Below are 20,788 nucleotides of genomic sequence, written 5' to 3' on the forward strand. Positions count from 1 at the left end.
GACTTCAGAATCACAGGTGGCAGTTGAAAGGTCACGAACAGGTCCTGTCCAGCTGTCTCAGAGGAGGAGAAAACAGGTGAACAGAAGGGGAAGAGTTTAAAATAACAAGGGGGCTCTTTAAATAGAGCTGTAAAATCGGGTAGCAAACCTAGTCCAAGGGTTAAAAGCAAGCTTTTCCTCCAAAGTTTCTATGGCAACTAGATAAAAATCTACAGCAAGAGTGTAGTTAATGAAATATTTCTTCTAGACCAACAAGTAGCAGTAAGTAATGAAGGCTGACTTTGTGCAAGGATCCAATACAGGTTACATTTTTAGCAGCTGCTGCTTTATTTCCTGGCAAGAATTGAGAGCATGGAGTTTGGTGAGACTCCATTTACTAGGCACCCTGATTTCTCTTCCTCTTAGCAGAGTTTAGAAAGCTGGGGCAGAAATGCTGGTGTTGATCCAAATCACTTGGAATGGAGAGAAATCTGCTCCCTCCCTCTTTCCCCAACCCCACCAACAGTTTGGATTCATTCGACACGCACTCACAGTGTTAATTTGGACACTTAGAATAAGTACTCGTGACTAATTTTATCTATGTACAAAGAAGAAGCACAATCTGGTGAGGTTAGTTGAAAGCTGCTTGTATTGTACATGGCTGAGACGCAGTGGGAATGGTTGAACTTGGATGCCTTACATGACAACTTGATCTGTTACTGGCAATGAGACTTTGGGCAAATAATTTACCCATCTCAGTTTCCCATAAAATGGGCCTGAGGGTAGTACCTGTTCAAAAGTTGGTTTAAGGGTTAAAGGAGATTAAAACATAATAGTGCCTAGCAGTGACTGGTGTACACTAGGTATTCAATAACTGCTTATTAAAAATGATTCAATTTCTTTGGCTACAAATCACTTCAGGGTTCCAAAGAAGCTCCACTACCGGTATGTTTCTCACCAAGAAGATTGAATCTCACAATCCTTTCTATTAAGATGGCTTCTTGGAGAACAATTTAAAAATATGAGATGATTCTAAGTGTACGACATATAAATTAGGTAATAATAAAAGTGGCTAACACATATTGACACATTTAGTTGCAGGCATTGTTCAAAGCACTTTATATGCATTTGTTGTAATCCTCACAGAACGCTAGGTGGTAGGCGATAGTATAATCTACTTAGCAGATGAGAAAACTGAGGCACAAAGAAGTTAAAACTAAGGATAAAGTCCTGGATTTTTTTTAAGTTACCACCACTACCACCACCATTAATCAACATAAACAACTCATGCGCCTGGGATGGTGACACTTTTGTTTATTATTTCAGCCCATCCTCATAACTTGGTGTCAAGTTGAGGACAATAAAGCTTGTTATACTAAATTAGCCTAAATCACAGAGCTAATAAGTGATGGAGTCACCATTCAACTTAAGCAACCATGCCATCTGCAAATACAGTTTTACTTTTTCTTTCATAACTTTATGCTTTTCATTTATTTTTCTTGCTTTGTTATACTAGTTATGACCTCCATGTTTACTGATGACTAGAAATGTAAGAGTAGACATTCTTGCCTTGTTCTCATTCTTAGCGAACTAAGTAAGATATTTGCTGTGGGTTTTTTACAGATGCTCTTTATCAAATTCTGGAAAGTTCCCTCTAGTTCTCATTTACTGAGAATTTTTACCACAAATAAATGTGGAATGTCAAATGCTTTGTTGCTCCATTAAGATGGTGATCTGGCTTTTCTCTTTTATTCTGTTGAAGTGATGAATTTCAGTGATTGATTTCCAAGAACTGTGCCAACTTTCACTCTGGAATAAACTCCACTTGGTCATGATGTATTATCCTTTTTGTTGCTGCATTTGATTTGCTAGCATTTTATTATGAATTTTTGTGTCTATAATTCATGAGCGATATTGGTTTGTAATTTTCTTTGCCTGTATGTTACTGTCACGTATTGATCAGAGTTCTTCTGGCCTCATAAAAGGAGTTGAGAAAGAAGTTTATCTAATTTAGGGTTCTACCAGAAAAAGATCTAGTTGGATAAATACATGTTTATGTAAATATATGTGCGTGTGTATGTGTGTATAGATAGATAGATAGATAGATAGATAGATAGATAGATAGATAGATAGATAGAGAGCTGTATTGCAAGGTATTGATTATAACAGTTGTGGGTGCTGGCTAGTTGTCCAACATCTGTAGGTCCAACATCTGATCATCCAGAAGGGCAGGTTGGAAACATGTGGGTAGGAGTTGAAGCTTCAGTACACAGCCATAGCATAATTTTATCTTCTTCAGGGAAACCTCAGTTCTGCCCTTAAGGTCTTTTAGCTCCTTGGTTCAGGCCCATCCAGATTATTGAGGATAATCTCCTTTACTTAAAGTTAGCTGATTGTAGATGTTAATCACATCAGTAAAATACCTTTAGGGCAACACCTAGATTAGTGTTTGAGTGAATAACTGAGGACTATGCCTAGTAGAATTGACATAAAATTGACTATCACAGTCTATTCCTTTTCAACTCAGCACCCATACACGTCTCCTTAAATTATAGTTAATCTCCAAATAAAGACAATAACAAAGCCCTACTTTTGCCTAATATGACACAACTATCCTCTGTATAACCAAAAACGCACTGACCCTTTCTCCAGAGAAGGGAGCAAAGGCCTTGGATGATACTCACTCTTCTCCTTAACATCCTATAACTTAAATACTGTGATGTAAATTTAACTATTATTAATATATCTTATGTTAGATGATACGGAGATCAGAGGGAAAAAACAAAAATATTAAAATACATATTAAATGTATAAAATATAAACATGTTTATACAAAATAAGCAAAAAATGCTCTTACCAATTACAGTTCTCATTTCTGCAACGGGTCATGTGATCATAGCCGGTATTTAACTATCTTCTTATAGAAGGATTTCCATATTCCTTTTGCCTGCAGTGAGTATCTCCACTGTTGGTAGTTCTTTGCCTGGTGCGGTGACTCAAACCTTCATTTTTGAAGGGTCTGGGCCATTAGCAGTCCTACTTGAATTGGATTGTTAAAGCTTTTCCACTAACTTCAATCACAGGGCATGGTAGTGACCTCCTAAGGGACTCTCGTGTTCCAGCTATACTCTTCCTTACATCTGTTGTATTGTACCAGCCCAGTTTCCCCTTGATAATCAGGATCAATAACTCTAGCTAGTACAGTAACCCTCTTCTTTGCCTGTTCACTCAGAGGCATGAGAAGCCAAAGTGGCTGGATGGCAGTCATAACTTCCAGTTCAATGGAATCATTGTTGTGTCTCTTGGTAGAAGCATTCCTCCCTGTGGAGCTAAGACCACTAGACCAACAAATCATAAGGTCACAGGGATGGGAAGCAAAAATTTCCCTGGTGGATCACTGGTAATAGTGAGTGGTGCCACTGCTGTTTCCACTGCTCAATTCTTGGACTCCTAAATTCTGACTGGGGGAGAAACAGCACCATGTATTGTATGCTGATTAAAAGCACGCCTAGCCTCTTGGAGGACATTCCCACAGTCCTGCAAGGTATTGTCACCGAGGGGGCACTGGTTACAGTTTTCAAAAGGCCGTTCCACTATTCTATCAAGGCAGCTGCTTCAGAATGAAGAGGAACACAGTAAGACCAGTGAAATCTATGAGCATGGGCACAAGTCTTTTTTTCCTCAGTCAACTTATTGTAGGAAACTCCCCAGGAGGCCATAGGTGTGGGCTAGGAGAAAGCAGGTAATGTAGCAGGAGTGGGGACCATGGATATTTGGGCCACTTCTTTACGTAGCTTACTTGTGCCTTCAGGACCTACTTGAGCCCAATCTTGTATATACCGTTTCCATTTGGTAATGGAGTGCTTCTGTGCATGCCCAACTTTACAGCTTGGTGGGTCAGACAACACCTAATTTATGATGGGAAGCTCAGATTGCATAGTAACTTGGTGGCCGACAGTAAGACCCGTGTGATGTCCTTGTGGAGGGAAAGGTGATCAGGGTATGTGTGGACTAAATTATGGTGTGGAGTCAGAGAGCTGATATATCCTTTAAGTAGGACAGTGAAGGTGTATTGCTGGTCTTGCCAACTGAAAGCAAACTGCTTCTGGGGGTCTTTACTAACAGGTTTTGAGAAAAGTCATTTGTCAGATGAATAGATGCATATCAGATAGCAGAGGAAGTATTTATTTGCTCAAACAGTGAAACTACATCTGGAATAACAGCTGCAATTGGAGTCAGCACCTGATTAAATTTACAATAATCAACTGTCATTCTCTAAGATCTATTTGATTCCTGCACAGGCCAAATAGGCAAGTTGATTGGAGCTATGGGTGGAATCACCACCCCTGCATCCTTTAAGTCCTTGATGGTGGTAATATTTCTTCCTTAAATGTTTAAGAGAATTCACTATAAAAACTGTATGGGCCTAAAGTTTTCTTTGTGGGGAAATTTTAAATTACAAGTTCAATTTCTTTAAAGATACAGAAATCATCAGATTTTCTCTTCTTGTTTTTGTTTGGACAATTATAGTTTTTCAAGGAATTTTTCTAGTACTTCTAAATTGTGAAATTTGTTAGCGTGAACATATCGTAATATTGCCTTATTATCCTTTTAATGTATGTAAGATGTCTATAGGGACATTCTTGACGTGAGTAATTTGTATTTTCTCTTTTTTTCCTTGATCATGCTAAGGTATTCCAAATTTTATTAACCTTTTCTAAGAACCAAATTTGGCTTTGTTAATTTTCTCTATTGTTTCTTTGTTTTCTATTTCTTTGATTTCTGCTATTTTTCTTGTTTCTTTGTTTCAACTTACTTTGGGTTTAATTTGCTTCTTTTTCTTGACATCTTTGAATTTAAATCATTCTTTTCTTCTAGTATAAGAATTTAAAGCTAAAAAATTTCCTCCAAGCACTGCTTTAGCTGCATCACCCAAATTTTGGTATGTTGTATATCATTATCATTCAGTTCTAAATATTTTGTAATTTTCCTTGTGATTTCTTCTTTGACCTATGAGTTATTTAAAAGCGTAGTTTCCTTTCCAAATATTTGAGCATTTTCCAGATATTATTACTTTATAGATAGTTAATTTAATTTTAGTCACAGATCATGCTTTGTAAGATTTCAATCTTTTGAATGTATTGAGACACCTTATGGCCCATTATATGGTCTTTTGTCTTTTATGGTGAACATTCCTTGTGCTATTGAAGAAAATGTGTGTTCTCAGGTACTGAGTATGCTGTTTTCTAAATGGCACTTGGGTCAATTTAGTTGATAGTTTTGTTCAAATCTTTCTTATCCACTCTGATTATTTTGTCTAATTGCATCAATTACTGAGAGAAGGGTGCTAAAATCTTCAACTACGGTGATCTGTTTTTCCCTTTAGTGCTGTCAATTGTTGCTTCATATGTTTGGAAGCTCTGTAATTAGGTAAGTATACATTTAGAATTTTTACATGTTTCTGATTCAATCAACACTTTTCCTTAAAAATTTCATTTTTTTATCTGTAGTTATACTCTTTACTTTGTCTTATATAAATAAAACACAGCAGTTTTCTTATGCTTACTGTTTACATGGTATATCTCTTTCCATCCTTTCACTTTAAGTTATCTCTGTCTTTATATTTCAATTATATCTCTTATAGGCAATATTTAGTTGGATCTTACTTTTTAATCTCTTCTTTTAATTGGAATATTTAGTTCATTTACATGTAATATAATTATTAGTTTTAAGCTTACCATCTTTATTAATTTTTTCTAGTTGCCTCCTATGTCTTTTGTTCTTCCTTTTCTGACAGTACTTTTGAGTGAACGGAATACCTTTTAGTATGTTAGATCACACGATTGTCTCATAGATCACTGGGGTTTGTTCACTTTTTAAACCTATCTCTCACCTGATCCAGATTGGATAATTTCTATTTCCCTTTCTTCAAGTTTACTAATCATTTAATCTGCAGTCTCTAACCTTTTGCTAAATCCATCCAGTAAAATTTTCACTTCATATATTGTACTTTTCAGTTTTAGAATTTTCATTTTGTTCTTTTCTATATTTTCCATTTCTCTGCTGAGATTTCCCATCTGTACAGTTATTTTGACCATCTTTTACTTTAAGTCCTGATTATATTTGTAGTAGCTCCTTTAAAGTGCTTGTCTAGTAATTCCAACATCTGGATCTTTGGGGATTCTGTATCTATTTTTTTCTTTATTTCTTTAGTTTGGGTCAAAATTTTCTTTTACTTTGCATGCTTAATAAATTTTTATGGTAGCCTGGACATTATAGATGATACATTATAGAAACTCTGGGTTATGTTTTGAGTGTTGAGTTTAAAGACTGCTATTTTGTTCTTGTGGGCAGTTAAATCACTGGCACCTACTTTTTGGTTCTGTCAGGCTCAGTTTTGTCTGTTATGGCAGGGCTAGTTTGGTTTTGAATTTAGTCCTAGGTATAGCCCTTACTCTATGATGGGGTTCTTACTTCTAAGGTGCTTGTTTCTGAAGTAGGGACTGTATTCCTAAGGCACCATCTTTCTTGGGTTTCAACTGAATCCTGGACCAGATCTCCAATGTGTCCCAGTGCTACACAATCTTTAGCCTTACCATTGGTATTACCACTCAGCTCTCTGCCCCACAGCAGTCCATCTCTACTAGGCCTCATGTCTTGCCCTGTGAAGTGCAGCCTCTCCCTTGCCAAGGACCCTTGGTGAATCTCCACACAGACTTTTGGGGCCTCCCATCTGCACAGGTCCTTTTTCTAGCACCTGATCTCACAAATTCAAACTAGACTAGAACTGTAATTTCTGCCTTATCTGCTCACTCTGCTTTGGTTCTGTTATGGCAAGAATGTACCCATGGCAGAAAACGGGGGCAATTGTGGGCCTCATCTCATGCTTCCTTTCTCTCAAGAATGAAAGTCCTATGCTGCCTGCTGTTCTTGGCCTAAAAACAGCCGCCTCATATATTTTGTTCATTGTTATAATTTATTTCAGTAGAAAGATAAGCTAGGTATCAGTTACTCTGTCATTGTGGGATACTGACGTCTCTGAACATGTCATCTTAAAACCATTTTGAAATATATAAAGAACAAATGCTTGTATGTGGTAATTGACAATGAGAAGACCAAGCTTCTGTAAAGAAAACTATGACTATTTAATGAATGTTTAAAAGATATTGAAAATGTAACCCCATGAATTCACTCATCAAATAGCTAAGAAGTGTTTATGTTTTCTACTTACGTTTATACCATAGAGGAATAAAAAGCAGTTTCACCAGTATTTTTGATATCCCATGTACAAGGCCCTGAAAGAAGCAGAAAGAAAATTAGGTGAGTTCTGAACTCAAGAAGCTTTCACTATACCAGGAATACAAGTCACACATACAAAACAAGTTAAAGATGAAGGCAAGGCAGAATACAGGTGCATGCTAAGACTGGTTGGAACAAATAGGTGAGAAGAGCCTGACTTCTGCTTCTAGCTGCAGCAGAATTTCTGCTAACACATTATCCCCCACACAACTCAAGTCACAGGAGCTGCAGCAGGACTGAACACCCAAGCCAAAGGGTACCGATCCATAGATAGGGCCTAGCCAGTGAGATTTCCCTCTAAGAAAGTGGATTAAGAGACTCAGAGATTGCAGTCAGATCGTTGGTGTTTGGCGAGGAAGGTCATATAGAGTTGGCAATGGAGTGGGTACTAGAGCAAGCCAAAGTCATGGCCAAGTTTTAGATCTAGAGGAGCAAACACCATGGGGGAGTGGTCTGCAGAGACTAGAATAGATGCATGAGAGAGAAATAGAAATATTCCAGAGGCTGAGAGAAAAATAGATTTCTACCTGACAATTTTCCAGCTAAGTCCTCTTTGTGTTTCTAAGATATTTAATTTTTATTATAGTTCATTATGTAACTCCTTTCAGTCACTCCCTTTTTACTTGAGATGGTTTTAGTGGTGGTTGTTGTTTTTCCCTTATAATGACATACACTATAACTAGAACCATGGTTCAGGTGGAAAGTGTTAGAAGCATTCAGCCAATATAGAAATTACTCTGGGCTATAGCAGTCAAAGAAGGCTTCGTGGAGAAGATGAAACTTAAGGTTCAACTCAAAGGACAAACTATATTTGAATGAAATCGAATATGGGTGGCCTTCACATGCCTCACAGTTTCCCTTTGCAGTTCATACTATACAATCTTTAAAAATAAATCACTAGCTTAAAGTTTGCTCTGTTTTCATCAGTCATTGATGGTTGCCCCCACTATTTGCTTTCTATGTCAATGGATGAATTATCTCGTTTCTTGTGAGGTCTCAAGGTTTCAGTCTCCTGTGTCTTACTCTCCTTTGGTGTTATATGCTCTACTCCAGGCAAAGAGCTACAGTTAAAAGTTACAGAACTGCTACTGAAACTCTATGGAATCATTTTTATTTTCACACCGTCCTGGAGGATCCTCGTGTTTATTTCAAACCTCTCAGATATAGAATCATTTAGGGTAGCACTAGCACTAAATGACAATCAGAGCGCTAGGTTTTAATTCCAGCTTAGCGGATTCCCTGGTGTCCTCCCAGCACCTTGCCTTGTTCTCCCTATCTGTGTGAATGACTATTGAGGCTCTTGGTCCTTGTTATATCTCAAAGTATCATTATAGAAATTCATGAGACCTTGTTCATAAGAGGATTTAATATCTTCACTGTGGAAAAACAGCAGAGATTGCAAAGCCACCTAGCAATTGTTGCCATAATAATTGTAGTAAGCAATAGAGACTCTAAAGAGAGAAGTGGTTTTCTACTTTTTCTGTAATTGTGAAGAAGATGGGGAAGTGTAAGGGGGGGGGGGTAGAGAAATAAAAATCAGCCTAGCTTTGACTTAGATGGCATCTGACTTTCCCTTGGAGGTAGACGGAGATTAGAAGAGTCCCAGAAGCAATATTTTCCTAATCATTTATTCTACATCACCACAGCCTTCTCGATGTCTCCTTTGAGAAAACCAGTGAAAACAGCTCTGTCCTTAACTAATGCTTTCCTATTTGTTGGAATAAATGGTGACATTTGGTGTAATGGTAATACAGGTCAGGTTGAATAATTGCTTTGCTGTGAAAGGATCCCAGAGTAGAAGGCAGAGCTGTAAGCAACATGAGAAAGACACATCTTAAATTTGCAATGCCCAAAGAAATGAGGGCCTCATTTTGCATGTTTTGGAATTCGTGTTATTGTGCAGGCAGCATTCTAACATGTATTGGCAGAAATATCAGACAAGACTGCATGAGTGATAATGTTCCCCGCAAAGAGAAAAACTAGAGGCCAGAAGGCAACCAGCTATCATAAAAGTAATTAATTGTTTTACTTTTTAATGGTCTGGCAAGATTGCCTTTGAAAAAATGAATCATACAAATGGGACCATGATGTCAGACAGACTGTCCATTGAGACTTAAGAGACTAGTTCCTGCTATAAATTATGATAATGAGTTAGTTTTAAAAATGTTTTATGAGGTTGAGGAGTACAATGTCAAATTATTTTTCTTCAATCTCTCAGTGCTTTGAATGCCTTTTAGAATACAGAGGGTAACATTTCCTTTCGAAAATTCCTTCCAAGTTTACTGGCTGTTGCTTTCCCAATCAGGTCTTTCTCCAAGGATGGTTTTAGTGCATGATTTTCATGACTCAGCTTAAAATGAACAAGACCCCATTGTTGGCTTTCTTGTTTTTCCACCAGCATTATTGACAAGATCTGCATAACTCTTGGGAAAAGGTCTGTTGTCTAACCAAGCTACTATGGAAACCTGATCCAGGCCATTTAAAAGCCTAATGCCTTTTCCTCTTGAGTTTGTGAAGAATTTTGAGGCTGGTCAAACTTCACTCAGAAAATATTCACCAGGGCAGAAGGGTACAGCTTGTTCACTACACTTTGCTTTTCATCTTAAATCAGCTTTGCAAATAGACTCACTGGGCCAGGGTGAGGGGCGGGCACCACTGCCGGAGGGGTCATTGTAAAGCACACAGATTTCTCTTCTTTTATTCCTTAGGTTCTGACTGGGCAGGAGCAGAGAGAAGCAAGGGCTTGGCTTATTTTTTTAGGGAAAAAAAGCATACCCACAAAATTGATAGTTGGGGCGGGGGGCGAGGGGGATCTAGATGCTTCTTCCAAATCAGTAAATAGCTCTGTATTCAAGAGAGGAGTTAAAACTTGACCTCAAACCTCCAGGTTCTACAGAGGAACCCAGAAATGTAGCCTATACTCTGCTCTCCCGTGATCGTTTTCCTCCTCCTCACCCTATCCTTTACATATCAATGCGAGAAGTAAAAGAATACTCGTGGAAGGTAAAGCTAGATAGAGTCCATGCATCACTCTGGCAGCCAACACCAGGAGTGGCCCTGGCTGTGGCTAATCAAGGACTTTCCTCAATAAATTCTTTAGGCCATTTCCTTTCCGTATTTATTGCTGAGTATCCTGAGGCCTTAAAAGGATAGAGGGAGGCTTCACTGCCAGTTTCTTTAAGGATAAATCTCATCTCTGTAAAACAAGTCTTGCAAAATTTATAATGCGGTTATTCATCATTTATGATTCATATATACTTAAGCTTTATGAGGACTCTGACCACAGCCATCTCCCCTGGAACATGGGCCAGAGGGTAGAGCCTTCGGGACGTTTCCTGTGAACACTGATGTGATTCCTCCCTACGTGACCACTAGGGCCTGTGTGTCTGTGAGCAGCAGTCTGCTTCGCAGGATGTGCCTGTGGTGAGCCGGGCAGGGTACGGAACCTGAGGAGATCGTAGCCTTTTCATATTCTCCTTCCATCCTCCTCAGAGGTGATGATATAATCGCACCATTCTCTGAGGTAATTGGGATAACTCGGTACACAGACTCTACCCCTACTTCTTGTCAGCATTTCAAACTCTTTCCTGCCAGATCTTTAGTATAAGCTGGAAAAGTCAGTGCTGTTGAGGTTTCTGTCTTCCCCCACCCCTTTGCTCAAGTTAGGTAGACCGTGTCAACAATGCTGGTGCAAAAACAAAGCAAGGGGAAGGGAAAAAGCAAGAGTTTGAACAGTCCAGTGCTGATTAGTCATCCTCAGTGTGGTCGTTTCTGGCCCAGAGGGTACAGCTGAAGTTGGGGTATAGTTTGGGCTCCATCAGATTCCACTGGGGAGAGGGCAGGTTTTCCCATAGTTTCCTTTATAGAACCTAAGATACTAGCACAAAAGGCTTCAAGGAGGTGGTCAGATTCCTGGAAGATTCAATGAGAGTCAGTACTAAGAACAGATTATAGGAGGATAAAGGAGGAAGCAGAGAGACCAGGTAGGAGACTGTTGCAATAATCAAGGTGAGAGATGATGGTGGCTCAGCCCAGAGCAGTAGGAATGGCAGAGGGAGGAAAGAGAGAGAAACAGAGGGTTCTATCTACGTTTTAAAAGTAAAGCCAAAAAGATTTCCTACTGGCTGGGTGAATGAGTGATTGAGTGAGTGAGTGAGTGAATGACCTGTAATTGCAGGAGTAAAGACTGTAATAAACCTGAGGAGAAGCAAAAATCTCAGTGCCCAGGGAGAGCCACCCCCATGTCTTGGTTGGCCCTGTGGGAATAGCAGTTCGTGGCTGGGCTCATTCCGCTTGGTCCTGACTCCTCCTAGACTTCTGGCTTGTCTTTTCCATTTCTCTCGTTGGCTATTGCGACACCTCAGGTGATACTCCAAAATAATATGAAATTTACACTCTGTGGTTTATTCATGTATTTATCCCACAAACACAGATTTAGCACTGATGCTGAGAGTAAGAAACTCACAGTCATGCCTTGGTTCACTCAGCTGGGCTGGGATCTCTGCTCGGAGCCTCATGGTGATCTCATTCAATTCCTCCCAATGACCCCTTGAGATAAGGACTGTTTTTATCTTCATTTTACAGAGGAGGGAAGTGGAGTTAACAAAGGTTAAATAACTTCCCAAGGTCACACAGCTAGTTAGGGGTGAGCTATGGTTTAACCCTAGGCGTGTCTGACCCAGCTGGTTACTTTCAGCCTCTACTCTCTAGAACAGGAGTTGGCAAACTTTTTCTGTAAAGGGCTAGAAAGTAAGTATTTTAGGTTTCGTGGGTCATATGGTCTCTGTCACAATTACTCTGCCATTGTTGTGGGAAAGCAGCCATAGACAATACGCAAATGACCGAGCAGGTCTGTGTTCTAATAAATCTTTACTTATGGACACTGAAATCTGAATTTCATATCATTTTCATGTCATGAAATATTATTATTCTTTTGATTTTTTCTTCAACCTTAAAGAAACAAAACCCCTTTTTAGCTCACAGGTCATTAAAAAACAGGCAGCAAGCTGGATTCGGCCCATGGACCATAGTTGTCATCTCCGGCTATAAAAGGTAAAATCTCTTACCCGATGATCTTAAACCTAGGCACTTTCTATATACAATGTGTCAATTAGATTTCGATCCTCATAACTCGGAGATTTAGAGCTGAGGAAACTGAGGCCCACAGGGGCTGTTACTTGCTGAGGTCCACTGAGCAGTACGACTGGCCCCAGGGCTGTCAAATGCATTCATGGGCTTCTTCTGTAAGGGTCATTTCCTCGTGGCTGCCTGCTTTCAGCAGCCTGCTGAGAGCAACAGTCTCCCAGAAACATCATCAAGGTCCATGTTGAGCCTCAGTCTACTTAGCTTAGGGTTCTTAACAGTAAAATCTTGAGACCAGAAAGGAAAACAAATCCTGGGCTTGAGAAGAGACTTAAAGAGGACATAGGAGGGATTAATTACACACTTTTCAAATGCCTTGGCTTCCAGCCTCTGAGCCAAACAAAGTAATTATATTCTGCCAGTCCGATTGTTTTGAATTTAACCATCTCAGTATATTTGCTCTCCCAAGCTCAAGCAGTCCTCCTAACTGGAAAGAGAAGTGAGCCCCTAGATAGAACATTTCTGGTCAACTGTATTTGCGAGAACTCCTCCATCCAGGAATGGTGCAGGATCTGCCACACCAGCTGCACTTGTCAGATTCCTTCTAGAATCTGCCTGTGATACCCAAGACAAAGAGAGTACTTATGTGATTTTTTGGTTTTACATTAATTATGTCTTTAACCTAACAAGTCATAATTTTTAAGGCATTTTTTGGGTAAAACTCATTGATGAAAAGCATCAATCAAATAAAAAGATGCAGTGAACTTCCTACTGCCTTTAAGGGGGAATGTAGGAGATGACAGAACATTCTTAGAGAAGGAGAAGGATAGTATTTGGGAGGTCGATAGCCTGATCCTTCTAAAAGTTGACCCTCAAGTGACTTCTGCTGAATGGGGATCAGATCACATGATGCCTGCATTGTATCATAGGTGAGCGGAGTTGGGGAGGGAACTGTCTCAACCAGTCAAGAAGCTAGAGACTTCGGAACTATTAGGCTGGAAAAGATGATCTGAGATCACTGGACTCCTCTGTGGGTAAACTTAGACTGAGAGAGCTGAAGGAGGTAAATGAGTTAACCCCCAACTGAAGTGGTCACATGGCATGGTACAGACTGAAGTTGTGCGGAAATCAGAATGCAGGAGGAGAGAAGAGGTGAAGTGTGGTAATGCTGAAGGGCTGGAGTTGAAATCTTATGAGCTGTAGCATTGAAGTCCTAGTGGCTCCTCTGGTTCTTGCCTCCAGGACATCTGGCCGTAGCAAGGAGCCTAGCAAATCCAACACTCCTGTTCTTGGATTTCTGTGTGATTCCTTCTCATTATGGTAAATTTCCTTTGAGATTGCTCGAGCTAGGATCTGTTCTCATCAATCCGAGGAGGGATAACTAAAACGCGTGTTCATTCATTTGCTCATTCATTCAATCAATATTTATTTTTAAGCTCTGGAGATCCAGCAATGAACAAGACAAAGCCTCTGGTCTTACAGGGCTCACATTCTAATGGGGGGATAAAGATGCTAAATAAATAAACAAGTAAATTGATACTATATCAGATGCTCGTAGGTACGATGGAAAAATATGAGAGATGGGCGGACAGGAAATGACAGGAGTCCTCACTGATAAGGTGACATTTGAGTAGAGACCTTAGGAAGTAGGGGAGCCAGTCCCACAAATACAGAGGGGAAGCATTCCAGGCCAAGAGTACAGGGAGTGCAAAGGGAGGCATGTGCTTGGTGTCTCAGCATCAGCCAGGGGACCCGTGTGGCTGGGCGGAGTGATCGACGGTGAAAGCAGCATCAGAGAGGCTGTAAGAGGTTTCCAATTATTATTATTTATTCAGTAATCTTTATTGAACTCTGCTATGTGCCAGATCTCCTGAAAGTCCTGGAATCGGGATTTAGAATACAAGTGTCGTATGTCTTTCAGGGCTCCAAATTTCACTACAGCCATCTGACACTAAAATAATCTCCAGCTTGTATTTTCCATGCTCAGAAAATGGAACAAATGTATTAGGGCAGAGAAAGTGATTGAGTAATGTGCTTACTCCTTTAGGGCCAGTATTTCACATTGAAAAAGATATAGAATTACAGTATTGGAACTAGACTTTGAAGTTTTATTTATCTGCTTTGGCCCCCGCTTCCATGAGGGAGTTTCCACAAGTTGCCCCAGAAATGCAGCCCTTTCTCCTGTGCTTTAAAAGAACCGAATGAGGAATTTCCATAACTCTCTTTGGAAATGCCTTCTACAAACCCAACACTGAACTTGTGCAATTCTATATGGAAACATAAAGGCTTCCCCCACAATGTATTGCTACTACCAAAAATGTCACCAGGTGACCCAATTCCTTCATTCAAATGTTATTTTTAGTGAATGTCAGATGAAAGAAGAGTATCATTATGAAGCTGAGAACAAATCCCCTGCATAAGCCTACTCTTTTCATCTGCACCACCCATGGAGGATAAGAGTGACACGTGGCCAGTCTCCCCCTCTCTCTCTCAAGAAGATTATATCTGACTAGATCCCAAAATAGTCATGCTTCAGCCAAAAGATGAATCTGCCTTTTCTCTCCCAGAGAAAATCAAAACTCTCCCCAAATGAAGTTCCTGAAGTCATAATAACTGTGCTAAGTAATGGACTTGAATGTAATTTATCATTCAGAGACAGAAATAACATTAATAACTATAATTTAGATACAACTGCTCCTCAGATTTATAATTAATCTACGAGATTGTATTTGTTTGATTGAAGTCTAAACATTGACCTGTGATCCCTTAAAGAAAATGCATGCAAATGAGGTATTATCAAATCTCCCACTCTGCTCTCGTGGTGGACAAATCACTGGTCATACGGTCATACTTGTCTGCTGTCCTGCTGTTGATGGCTATGTGCGTGAGTGCACGCATGTGCGTGTGCCTGTGTGTGCGTAGGATTTGGAGAATCTACATTAGAAATCTGCCTTCTGCTTGTCCCAGTGAATGAGTGAATTTCCATTTTCCATTCCTTCATCCTTCGAAGGCAAGAAGAAAGTTTGCTCAGTTATCAGAAACACAGATTCTTGCCATCTGCTTACTAGGGTCCAAAAAATGAAATTGCTCAAGAGAACACTTCGGATTTGTTGAGGGTAATTGGTTTCTCTCGGTGAAGTGTGGCCCTAATGCAACTGGGCCCCAGGTTCAGTGCCTTAGGGGCCACTGAGAGGTACACACAGATAAAACCTGGCTTCATAAGTATGTCTACCACCTGAACCTCAACCAGTTGTCCTTTCAGTATTCACTCTTGGTCACATGTAGGAAGCCCCATGAGACGAATATGGCTATGAAAATTACTATAGAGGAAATGGCTCTGAGGGCCGGCCCTGCCAGTGGGAAATGACAACTATATGACATACTGACGGACAGTATATTACCAACACTTGGTGCTTATGTGAATGAAAAGAACTCACCCTCTGTACACGTATGTCTATTTTGTCAGCATGATTATTTCCTTTATATACTCCAGAGAGCCTAGTGGTTAAGATCTTGAGCTTCAGAGTTAAAGAGTTTTTAATTCAAAATCTTCCTTCGTCTCCCAGTATTAGCTGCATCCTCTTGGATCAATTAATGAATCTGTCTAAACCACAACTTCCTATCTGTTAAATAGAGGTTTAATGGCACCCAGCTCATCATTGTAAGGATTATATGAGATGATCCGTGTAAAACGCTTGGCATAATATCCCTCATAATAAGCATTCAATCACTGTTAGCTGTTGTTATCCAGTATTATTTGCTTCTACAGATAAAAATGATGCTTTCGGTATCAGGTTGTTGCACGCATTAAATGAGATGATCCAGGTATGGAGTTTAGCAGAGTGCCTAACTCATAGTAAGGGTTCAGTAGATGTTAGCCTTGATGATGGTGGTAATGATGACCGTGACCAGAGAGGTGACGTAACTATCCCAAATGTACAGAGTTGGCTAGTGGGTGAGTGGGACATAGAATCTGAGTATAATGTCACTTCTATACTACGCCCCTGTATTAGTGAGAGCCAAGAACTGGGAATGAGAATTATTCTTCTCAAATCTTAATTTCTTTCACTCAGCACCAGCAAACAGCTTATTAATATTTGAAAAGATTGCCTCTCCTTACTTTGGGGAATCCAGGTGTTTGTAGAACGACATTCCAGGCAAAAGTCTGTTTCTTGTCCCATCCTTCACATCGTGAATTAACCACCTTTTCAACGTTCAATAAATTTATTGGTCATTTTTCATAGAGAAAGATTTTATCACTTTTGGAAAGCTACTGAGTACCAGAGCGATAGAAAACAATAAAGCCGTGTTGCCTTTTCACAGAAATGGTGCCGAAAGCAAAGCAGGCAGTCCCTCCCCTCCCAAAGCCAAAGCCAAAGCAAAGGCCTTGAAGGCAAAGAAAGCAGGGCTGAAAGGCGTCCACAGCCACACAAAAAAGAAGATACACACGTCACCCACCTTCCGAAGGCCCAAGACCGTGCGGCGCCAAAGGCAGCCCACGTATCCTCAGAGGAGCGCCAGGAGAAACAAGCTTGACCACTGCGCCGTCAACAAATTCCCCCTGACTACCGAGTCAGCCATGAAGAAGATGGAAGACAGCAACACACGTGTGTTCACTGTGGATGTCAAGGTCAACAAGCACCAGGTCAAACGGGCTGGGAAGAAGCTCCATGACATGGACGCGGCAAGGTCAGCACCCTGGTCAGGCCTGATGGAGAGAAGCAGGCATATGTTCCCCTGGCTCCTGACTATGATGCTTCGGATGTTGACAACAAAATTGGGAGCATCTAAACTGAGTCCAGCTGGCTAATTCTACATGTAAAATTTTTTCACTGTAAAAAAATAAACAAAGCCACGTGAAGCTAGTTTCAAAATGACAAATTCCTATATACTATAGAACTCCTGGGTCACTTACAAACAGCAGAAATTGTGGATTGTAAATATGCCAGTGTGAAATCCTCAAATGCCAAGGATATACCCTCCCCATTAATTTCCCAGGATGTTGTTCTAGGAGAAATCTTTAGAGAATTTGGAGGAAAGCCTGGAATAACTTCAAAGAACATTAACCTGGTATTCAGGTTTCCTACAAGTTCAAATTTAATCAAATTCGTTTTTTAAAAGTTAAATTAAGAGACATGATAAAAACAGCTGCTACCATAGTGGTACAGGGAGAGTTGTTGTCTTAATTTCACTAATGCATCATGGTGGTTGAGATGCTTGGAGATGGGAAGGGCACATTTTTTTCAGTGATGTAGTAGATTTTTTTTTTCGTTAACAAATCTCACTTGTAGTTTTAGATTTTATCATAATTTCTCTTATTTAATTAATTATTACTTTGGATTCAGGATGACAAGCATTTTTCAAAAGCCATTCTGTCTATAGTAAGCTGGGTCTTGCAGAGAGCAATGACAGATTTCATAGGTGATAACCCCTGGCCTACATGTTTCTGAGATATTATGGGAATAAACGTATTTCTCATTTTGTTGCTTCTTTTTCTCTTCTCATATTTCATGATAATGAAAATTATTCAAGGCATTATAAAGAACGGCAGAGGAGGATAATGGGAAAGGTTGAAAGAAAGCACAAGACGAGCCATATTAGATACCAATGAAGTAGGTAGCCCGATGGTTGTTTCTTACCATGATTAGATGTCAGCAGAGATCAAGATGAAACCCATCCCTCATGTACAGGGTGAACTCCACACCATCTCAATTCTCTTGGAATTTGGGTAGAGGAGGAAGGAGGAGGTAGCACCTCTGGCTCTTGATTCCTGCTTCCAGTGAAATAGTTTATAGACCAGTTGACCATCCATGTGTGCAGTCCTTGCTGTGTTGGTACTTTCCCACACATGAAAGTCAACACCTTCCCCTGCTCGCTGTGAAGCAAGTAAAACAACCAAAAGCCCTCATTTGAGACCTTTGTGTGTATAGCAGACTTTATATAAATATGGGGAGATGAAAAGATTTTATAACCCTGAAATGTAACTTAAAACTGAGTTTAATGCACCTGAAACTTAAAAATCTCTGCTCCTGACTCCTGAAATGTTGTTCAGCATTCTTACTCTTCCCTTTCTCTCTCTTCTTAAGAGCTAATTTTTTTCCATTTTCTTATGCAAAATCATTCAGCTTTTCCTTTGTCCTGCCTCATTCTTCCAGATGCTGTATTTAGTCTATCTAAATGACCCTTCAGTATGTTTTTTATGCATTCATTTTTTTCTCAACAAATATTTATCAAGCACCTATTATGTGCCCACTACTGAGCTAGGCGCTGAGTATTCAAAGAGGAGTAAAAGAGATAGAAGCCTTATCCTCATGGAACTTAGCAGTCAGTTCTCTTGACAAAAGGGATTCTGGTAACAACAGTTATGATAGTAATTCTTTTTAAACCTCGCTGCATTATAAATTGGCATCTGAATTTCCTAGTTCATCATGGCTTTCAATATTCTGTCCTCATGATAATAATTTTCAAATATGGTAAACCATCATGGGAATATAGCAGGGGGTTGAGTAATTTTCTGTACTTTAAAATCAACAAACAGAGAACCAGATCCAGAGAGATATTTAAGATGCTACAATCCAGAGGAGATTGCTATGAAGCCTCTTCCCTGAAGGCCTGGACAGAGGCATGGTTGACCTCAGAGTCTTCATGGAGAAAAAGCCCTGTCATCACTGCCTGGCCTTCTTCTTTGCAAAAAAAGTACAAGGAAAGTATCCAGCATGTTCTTAGGAGTATGGGTCAAAATAAACAGTGCATTGTGGACACATGAAAACAGCATTCTTTAAACATGTTTAGGCCTCAAGTTAGAGATCCCCAGCACACATAAGAGTGGAACAAGTGTGAGGGCCAGGAGTTTGAATTAGCTCAAAGGGACCCCTTTCTCTTCTCTTACAAGTGCAATGCAGGTGCAACTGAAAAGCATTCAATTGGGGACGGCTAGAGACATGCAAAATAAGAATCTAAGCCAGAAGACTCTGGTACTTGGGACTGGAAAGAAGGCCAGCAGTCAATGGGCAGATTGTGCTGGATTCTTATCAGACCTCACAAGCTAAATAGTGCAGGACTTGTCCAATATGCAGATGGGGAAAGAGCAGATCCCTGTTTTCTACTAATGGCCTCATAACTACTGTCAAGTGACAAGCAATAGCAACGGGCAGACAGAGGGGATTTATTTACAGCAACAGGGGTGGAATGGCTCATTTCAGCTCAGGCATCGTGCAAGCAGCCCATACAACCGAGTGCCTAGGTCAGCCCTGTCCAACAGAACCCCAGCTGCTGGCCGCCCCCCCTCCCCCACACACTGATATGGCAGGTAGTCTTTATCAGAACAGCAGGATGTGCTTCCAAAAGTTTTCGTCCAGCTACCCGACCTGCTGGAATGAGGAAGGGCAACTCCCCAGAAGCCTGGCGTTTAGCAGGCTACTCACAGAAGTAGGAAAAGTTGGTTGCACTCTCCTCTTTGATGTTAAAAATATATTAGAAGGTTATACTTTACTCCATAATATATTGCTTTTTAAATATAAAATTACTTAAATTATTAGTTAAATTGTTTTATATGTCCCAATCCCCAAATCTTTGGGGAAGAATTCATATTCCAGGAAGATGGACTTGTTTATTCTTTGGCTACCAGTCCTGGGCACAGGGCTACATTCTCTCTGGGAGTAGGGAGGTGCATGTTCTGCTTTGAGAAACAGAGCATAATGGAAATGAGTAGCAATCCCAACCAAAATGTTGCATATGCTAGGAGAGGGCTGCAGTTTAACAAATCACCATTTTGGCACTACCACCACCATCTTTCCATCCTGGGCCCTTATGTAGGTATCATTTCAATGTCAGTTCCTGCCAATTCTCAGTCATTTAAGTATGATAAACAACCACATGGCCCCCTCCTTAATAGATTGAATTAGTGTGCATTATTTAAGCCCACTTGTCTCGGTCTTTCACAAACAGAATCAACACGCAGCCTCTATCGTCTCTGGATAGACCTATAAAGGAATATTCTGAGACAGAGATGATCGAAACTGTTTGGTCATTAACTTCTTCCTTTTTCATTTTGGAGTGGAAATAATGGGCATAAAAGGAGATGTATAACCTCTAGCTACCCTAAAATAAGATAGAACCTGAGAAGTAAAGTAAAAGAACCCTAAATCTAATCCCTTCCCAAGTTCATAATGTGACCACTTTGGCACAAGTAATCCATATGGGAGAGGTTTGTGAGACTCCAGTTATATCTAAAAAGACAGGTCTCCGAAGTGAAACAGAATGTGGAGACAAGTATCCAGGGAAAGTTCTAGCCTGTTCCTAAGTTCACCTAGACGATTCAGATACAACTACGACCTTGCCTAAATGGCCCAGAGAATTACATAGTGCCCTACTGCCCCTGAGGTGGTGAGAACTTGCCCTAAATGAAGAATGTGGATACTACTGAGTC

General features: G+C 40.1%; 1 pseudogene; it reads left to right on the forward strand.

The window, feature by feature from the left end:
- Positions 1 to 17,151, forward strand: part of LOC117023200 (60S ribosomal protein L23a-like) — a 77,846-nt pseudogene extending 60,695 nt beyond the window's left edge.
- The last annotated feature ends 3,637 nt before the right edge of the window (positions 17,152 to 20,788 follow it).

The sequence above is a fragment of the Rhinolophus ferrumequinum genome, chromosome 6 (genome assembly GCF_004115265.2).
Source record: "Rhinolophus ferrumequinum isolate MPI-CBG mRhiFer1 chromosome 6, mRhiFer1_v1.p, whole genome shotgun sequence".
In the NCBI taxonomy this organism is placed as follows: Eukaryota; Metazoa; Chordata; class Mammalia; order Chiroptera; family Rhinolophidae; genus Rhinolophus; species Rhinolophus ferrumequinum.